The following is a 7318-nucleotide window of genomic DNA, read 5'->3' as shown; positions in this document are numbered from 1 at the left end:
GGAGCTCGTATCGGGGGGTCCCTTTGTTTCACGGGTTTGCCGGGGCAAGGTCCATGGGCTCCGTCCAGTCCGGTATCGGGACTGCTGGGATCTCTAGGAACCTGAATGCTCCCTCCAAGTCCATTGGTGATCTGACTATGTATGTGCGGCCTCGTTTCCGGATGATCAAGCGGAAGGGGTGTCCCCATTTGTAGGTCGCGTCTGCCTTGCGCGTTGCTTCGAGCAGAGGGCGGATCAATCTTCGACTATTGAGGGTTCGTCTGGACACGTCGGGCAGGATAGTGATCTCCGCCCCGTGGAATCGGACTGGGCCTCTTTCCCAAGCTAGCCGTTGAATTTCCTCCTTTTGTCGATAAAAATGCACTCGACAGATTACATCCCTTGGGAGGTTAGCGTTCCTTGTTTTTCCTCCCAGAGTTCTATGGACCCTGTCTAGTTCTATTGCTCTATCTTCTGGGCGCTGCAGCAGTTTGTTAAAGACGGCTGTTACACATTCATGCAGCGCATCTGGGGGTATATCTTCTGGAAGTCCTCTTAGCTTTAAGTTATTACGTCGGCCCCGGTTCTCGATGTCGTCGAGGTGGAGGGTCAGGTCTTTTATCTGTTTCTGTTGCTTTTCCACTGCCAGAGTAAGTTGTTGAAAGTCCGCAATTGAAACCTCAGGGGTCTCTTCCAGAGCCGTGACTCGTTCTGTGAGCGCCTGTACTGAGTGACTAACTGTGGCGATGGCCCTATCGTGTTTCTCCTCTATACGCCGCAGTTGCGTCTCTAAATCCGTCTTGGTGGGGAGGGCACGGATCATTACCCACAGGGCTTGAAGTGTTTGAGAGTCATCTGTGGGTGGCAGCGTTCGGTTGTCTGGAGTCACTGTAGCGGATAGGTGCGGGGTATAAGGGTCTGGTGCTGTATAATCGGTTCCAGCGTTACCGCTTTCAATTGGTGTGGAGTGCATGGCGGATGCTCTAGTGCCCTCCTGCTCTTCTGTGGCTGCGGTTGAAATGGCCTTCAAGGGCTGAGTGTGGGCTGCCTCTCGTCCACTTGGGCTCGCTTTTGCGCTGTTGGGGTGGCCTTGTCTGTTGGGTCCGTGTACCTCGCCCTTGCGACTCTTATTTATGGCCCCTGTGGCCTCTGGTGGCTGATAGGGGGCTGCTTCTGGGCCTGCTATGCTGGCCTTCTCAGTGGGGTTATGCCCCTGTCTGGGCGTTTCAACGTGTCTGCGACCGTTTCTCCCTGCATGGGGTATAGGGTGAGTTTGGGGTCCCTGGGGTGTCCCTGTGTCTCTTGCCCCAGCCCCTTCACTGACCGTTTCTGTTGTCCCTCCTGGGAGTGGGGTTCCCGCGCTTCTGGTGGCCTGTAGTTCCGGAGCCTCATGTTGCCTCGGCGCCATGCTTGGTGATGGGGGGGGGGGCTCTCTGCTCCCTCTGTGTCTGAGGGTGTAGCCTCCGCGTCCCGGACCGGCCGAGCAGCAGTCTCCGCGGGTCCTCTTGTCGTCCTGCCGGCGGATGCTTTCTCTGATGTGGCAGCGAGTGTTACCGGAGCCTCCGGGTCCGCCGCGCGCTTCTCCTGTGGACCCGGCGTCGGGGAGGTAAGATGCTGCGCTGTTACCGCTGCGCTCGTGGGCCGTTCCCCTGGGTCCTTATACCGCCGCTGGTCGGGTTCCCCTTGCTGTCCCTGGGTATTACTGGCCGGTGTCTTCTCTGTTCCTGCAGGCTGGGGACAGGAGGGAGCCCCTGAGTTCCCGTGCGGGCGTTTTGTAGGCTCCTCGTGCGGACCCGGCGCCATGCTGTGGGGTCTTCTTCCAGCTCCGGGGCTTGTCCCGTGCAGGAATCGGCTTAATGGGGATCCGTGGGCTTGTGGCTGGCTTGCCTTTCTTTTCCCCACTCTGGTCATCATCCGTGTGATTTTTTTTTTTTTTTAGTCTCTTTCCCTTTTGTCTGAGGTATGGCGGCTGCGGAGCTCCGTGGCATGCGACTTTACTCTTCCATGCCTGGCCACGCCCCCCCGGGGGCGGTGATTTTTCAATCCCCGGCCTCCAGAACACTAAAGACGACTGCCGTGGCGGAAAGAAGAGCTGGACGGCTCTTCTAGGGGAGTATAATTTTTTTTAACTTTTTTTTACAGCTAGGGGTGATTTTTATCATCGCTGCGGGGGTTGCCTGCAACCCATTGCTTTGAATGGGGCCGCAGCAGTGCCGACCCCATTGAAAGCAATGGGATAGCATCACGAACTTCTGCCACAGCTGTGACAGAGGTTTCTTTCAACCTTGTGGTTCCCGCAAGGACCACGAGGAAGAAGGAATCCTCTGCCATAGATGTCACAGCTGTGGCACAAGTCCGTGATGTACTCCCTATGTTTTCAATGGTGCTAGCGCTGCTTCCGCCGGCCCCATTGAAAACACTGATATCGCAGATTTTTTTCTCTGCACTGCGAGGCTTGAGAGTAAAAATCGCAAATGAGTAGGGAACCATTGAAAATCATTGGTTTCATAATCATCGCTCTTGTATTGCAAGAAACAAAATATCTCTAGTTGGTAGGCACCCTAATAATAATGAGATGACTGGTGGCCCCTCCCACCAATTATAATGAGATACTTCTGCTGACTCTGTAGTGTACAGAAGTTGATGTGTGGAAGTTTCTGGATGTTCTATATAGTCTTGTGCGTATGTGTATTGTCAATGTGTTCCATGTGAGTGAATATGATGTGTATTGAATAGAGATGAGCGAACGTACTCGTCCGAGCTTGATATTCGTGCGAATATTAGGGTGTTCGGGATGCTCGTTACTCGTAACGAGCACCACGCGGTGTTCTGGTTACTTTCAGTTTCCTCTCTGAGACGTTAGCGCGCTTTTCTGGCCAATTGAAAGACAGGGAAGGCATTACAACTTCCCCCTGTGACGTTCAAGCCCTATAACACCCCCCTGCTGTGAGTGGCTGGGGAGATCTGATGTCACCCGAGTATAAAAATCGGCCCTCCCGCGGCTCGCCTCAGATGCCTTGTGAGTTAGCTGAGGGAAAGTGCTGCTGCTGGTGCTGCTGTAGGGAGAGCATTAGGAGTCAGTGTAGGCTTCAAGAACCCCAACGGTCCTTCTCAGGGCCACATCTACCTGTGTGCAGGCTGCTGCTAGCAGTGTTTTTTTTTTGTTTTTTTTCTCAAAATCGGCAGTGCAGAGCATTGCGCCCTGCAATAGGGACAGAAGTGGTGTATAGGCAGGGAGAGTGTTAGGAGTGAGTGTAGCCTTCAAGAACCTCAACGGTCCTTTCTAGGGCCAAATTTAACCGTGTGCAGTACTGTGCTGGCTGCTGTTAGCAGTGTTGCATATTTTTTTTTTTCTAAAAATCGTCTGTGCAGAGCATTGCACCCTCCATTGATACTACAGGGACAGAATTGTGTAGGCAGGGCCACAACACAGTTATTGTTCATTGAATACACGCAGTGGGTCCTTCCCTTTGCAAAAAAGGAAAAGAAATTATATTTGGCCAGCCTGTGTTAGTCCTAAGGTCTCCGTGTACGTGTGTGCTGCGTGGACAACGTACAAAAATCAGACGCAACCAGCTACGGTTTACTGCAGGCTTGCGCCATTGTCTTTCCTGACTGGCAAATACCTGCTCTGCTAGAGTTAATAACTCTGCTACACTAAAGTTGTGTGTGACTTTTTGAGGGCCACACCACAGATATTAAACTTCTTGTTCATTGAATATACGCAGTGGGTGCTTCCCTTTGCAAAAAAGGACAAAAAATTATATTTGGCCAGCCTGTGTCAGTCCTAAGGTCTCCGTGTACGTGTGTGCTGCGTGGACAACGTACAAAAATCAGACGCAACCAGCTATGGTTGAGTGTAGCCTTGCGCCAATTTCTTTCCTGCCTGGGAAATCAAATCACTGGTAATACAGCATGCTGAGGAGTAGGGGTAGGCCTAGAGGATGTGGACGCGGCCGAGGACGCGGAGGGCCAAGTGAGGGTGTGGGCACAGGCCGAGCCAGTGCGGTGGCCAGGGGTAGAGGCAGGGCCAGACCGAATAATCCACCAACTGTTTCCCAAAGCGCCCCCTCGCGCCATGCCACCCTGCACAGGTCAAGGTGCTCTACGGTGTGGCAGTTTTTCACAGAGACGCCTGACGACCGACGAACAGTGGTGTGCAACCTTTGTCGCGCCAAGATCAGCTGGGGAGGCACCACCAACAGCATGCGCAGGCATATGATGGCCAAGCACCCCACAAGGTGGGACGAAGGCCGTTCACCGCCTCCGGTTTGCACCACTGCCTCTCCCCCTGTGCCCCAACCTGCCACTGAGATCCAACCCCCCTCTGAGGACACAGGCACTACCGTCTCCTGGCCTGCACCCACACCCTCACCTCCGCTGTCCTCGGCCCCATCCAGCAATGTCTCTCAGCGCAGCGTCCAGACGTCGCTAGTGCCACAGTTTGAGCGGAAGCGCAACTACGACGCCACGCACCCGCACGCTCAAACGTTAAACGTGCACATTGCAAAATTGATCAGCCTAGAGATGCTGCCGTATAGGCTTGTGGAAACGGAGGCTTTCAAAAGCATGATGGCGGCGGCTGCCCCGCGCTACTCGGTTCCCAGTCGCCACTACTTTTCCCGATGTGCCGTCCCAGCCCTGCACGACCACGTCTCCCGCAACATTGTACGCGCCCTCACCAACGCGGTTACTGCCAAGGTCCACTTAACAACGGACACGTGGACAAGCACAGGCGGGCAGGGCCACTATATCTCCCTGACGGCACATTGGGTGAATTTAGTGGAGGCTGGGACAGAGTCAGAGCCTGGGACCGCTCACGTCCTACCCACCCCCAGAATTGCGGGCCACAGCTCGGTGGTGGTATCTGCGGCGGTGTATGCTTCCTCCACTAAAGCACCTTCCTCCTCCTCCTCCTCCAACGCAACCTCTGTCTCGCAATCAAGATGTGTCAGCAGCACGTCGCCAGCAGTCGGTGTCACGCGGCGTGGCAGCACAGCGGTGGGCAAGCGTCAGCAGGCCGTGCTGAAACTACTCAGCTTAGGAGAGAAGAGGCACACGGCCCACGAACTGCTGCAGGGTCTGACAGAGCAGACCGACTGCTGGCTTGCGCCGCTGAGCCTCCAACCGGGCATGGTCGTGTGTGACAACGGCCGTAAGCTGGTGGCGGCTCTGCAGCTCGGCAGCCTCACGCACGTGCCATGCCTGGCCCATGTCTTTAATTTGGTGGTTCAGCGCTTTCTGAAAAGCTACCCCCACTTGTCATACCTGCTCGGAAAGGTGCGCCAGCTCTGCGCACATTTCCGCAAATCCCACACGGACGCTGCCACCCTGCGCACCCTGCAACATAGGTTTAATCTGCCAGTGCACCGACTGCTGTGCGACGTGCCCACACGGTGGAACTCTACGCTCCACATGTTGGCCAGACTCTGTGAGCAGCGTAGAGCTATAGTGGAATACCAACTCCAACTTGCGCGGCGCAGTGGGAGTCAGCCTCCTCAATTATTTACAGAAGAGTGGCCCTGGTTGGCAGCCATCTGCCAGGTCCTTGGAAAATTTGAGGAGTCTACCCAGGTGGTGAGCGGCGATGCTGCAATCATTAGCGTCACCATTCCTCTGCTATGCATCTTGAGAAGTTCCCTGCAAAGCATAAAGGCAGACGCTTTGCGCTCGGAAACAGAGCCGGGGGAAGACAGTATGTCGCTGGATAGTCAGAGCACCCGCCTGTCTATATCTCAGCGCGTTCAGGAGGAGGAGGAGGAGCATGAGGAGGATGAGGAGGAGGGGGAAGAGACAGCTTGGCCCACTGGTGAGGGTACACATGCTGCTGGGCTGTCATCCTTTCAGCGTGTATGGCTTGAGGAGGAGGAGGAGGAGGAGGATCCTGAAAGTGATCTTCCTAGTGAAGACAGCCATGTGTTGCGTACAGGTACCCTGGCACACATGGCTGACTTCATGTTAGGATGCCTTTCTCGTGACCCTCGCGTTACACGCATTCTGGCCACTACGGATTACTGGGTGTACACACTGCTCGACCCACGCTATAAGGAGAACCTTCCCACTCTCATTCCCGAAGAGGAAAGGGGTTCGAGAGTGTTGCTATACCACACGGCGCTGGTGGACAAACTGATGGTAAACTTCCCATCCGACAGCGCTAGTGGCAGAAGGCGCAGTTCCGAGGGCCAGGTAGCAGGGGAGGTGCGGAGATCAGGCAGCATGTACAGCACAGGCAGGGGAACACTCTCTAAGGCCTTTGACAGCTTTATGGCTCCCCAGCAAGACTGTGTCACCGCTCCCCAGTCAAGGCTGAGTCGGCGGGAGCACTGTAAAAGGATGGTGAGGGAGTACGTAGCCGATCGCACGACCGTCCTCCGTGATGCCTCTGCCCCCTACAACTACTGGGTGTCGAAGCTGGACACGTGGCCTGAACTCGCGCTGTATGCCCTGGAGGTGCTTGCTTGTCCTGCAGCTAGCGTCTTGTCAGAGAGGGTGTTTAGTGTGGCTGGGGGAATCATCACAGATAAGCATACCCACCTGTCAACCGACAGTGCCGACAGGCTTACACTCATCAAGATGAACAAAGCCTGGATTTCACCAGACTTCTCTTCTCCACCAGCGGACAGCAGCGATACGTAAGCAATACGTAGGCTGCACCCGCGGATGGAAGCATCGTTCTCTATCACCATCCAAAACGGGGACATTTCTGCTTCATCAATCTGTGTATAATATTCCTCCTCCTCCTCCTGCTCCTCCTCCTGAAACCTCACGTAATCACGCTGAACGGGCAATTTTTCTTAGGCCCACAAGGCTCACTCATAATTTTTCTAAACAATTTTTAGATGTTTCAATGCTCTTAAAAGCGTTGAAACTTTAACTTGAACCAATTTTTCGTTACACTGGGCTGCCTCCAGGCCTAGTTACCACTTAAGCCACATTAACCAAAGCGATTAATGGGTTTCACCTGCCATCTTCGTTGGGCATGGCCAATTTTTTGGATGTACATTAGTACTGTTGATACAGCAATTTTTGTGGGCCCTCGCCTACAGTGTAATCAAATGAATTTTTAGCCCACCTGCATTACAGCTGACGTTACATCCGCTGTGTTGGGCACTGCAATGGGATATTTTTGTGTATCGCCGGTGGGTTCCAGGGAGCCACCCATGCTGTAGGTGCACACGGAGTTTAACCTACATCTGTCCACTTGTAAAGAACCCCAGTCTGACTGGGGCATGCAGTGTGGGCCGAAGCCCACCTGTATTAAGCACGACATTACTACCTCAGCTGTGTTGGGCAATGCAATGGGATATTTCTATGTACCGCCGGTGGCTTCCTGGCACCC

Source organism: Eleutherodactylus coqui, chromosome 3 (genome assembly GCF_035609145.1).
Source record: "Eleutherodactylus coqui strain aEleCoq1 chromosome 3, aEleCoq1.hap1, whole genome shotgun sequence".
NCBI classification, from domain to species: domain Eukaryota; kingdom Metazoa; phylum Chordata; class Amphibia; order Anura; family Eleutherodactylidae; genus Eleutherodactylus; species Eleutherodactylus coqui.
This window is presented reverse-complemented; position numbering follows the sequence as displayed.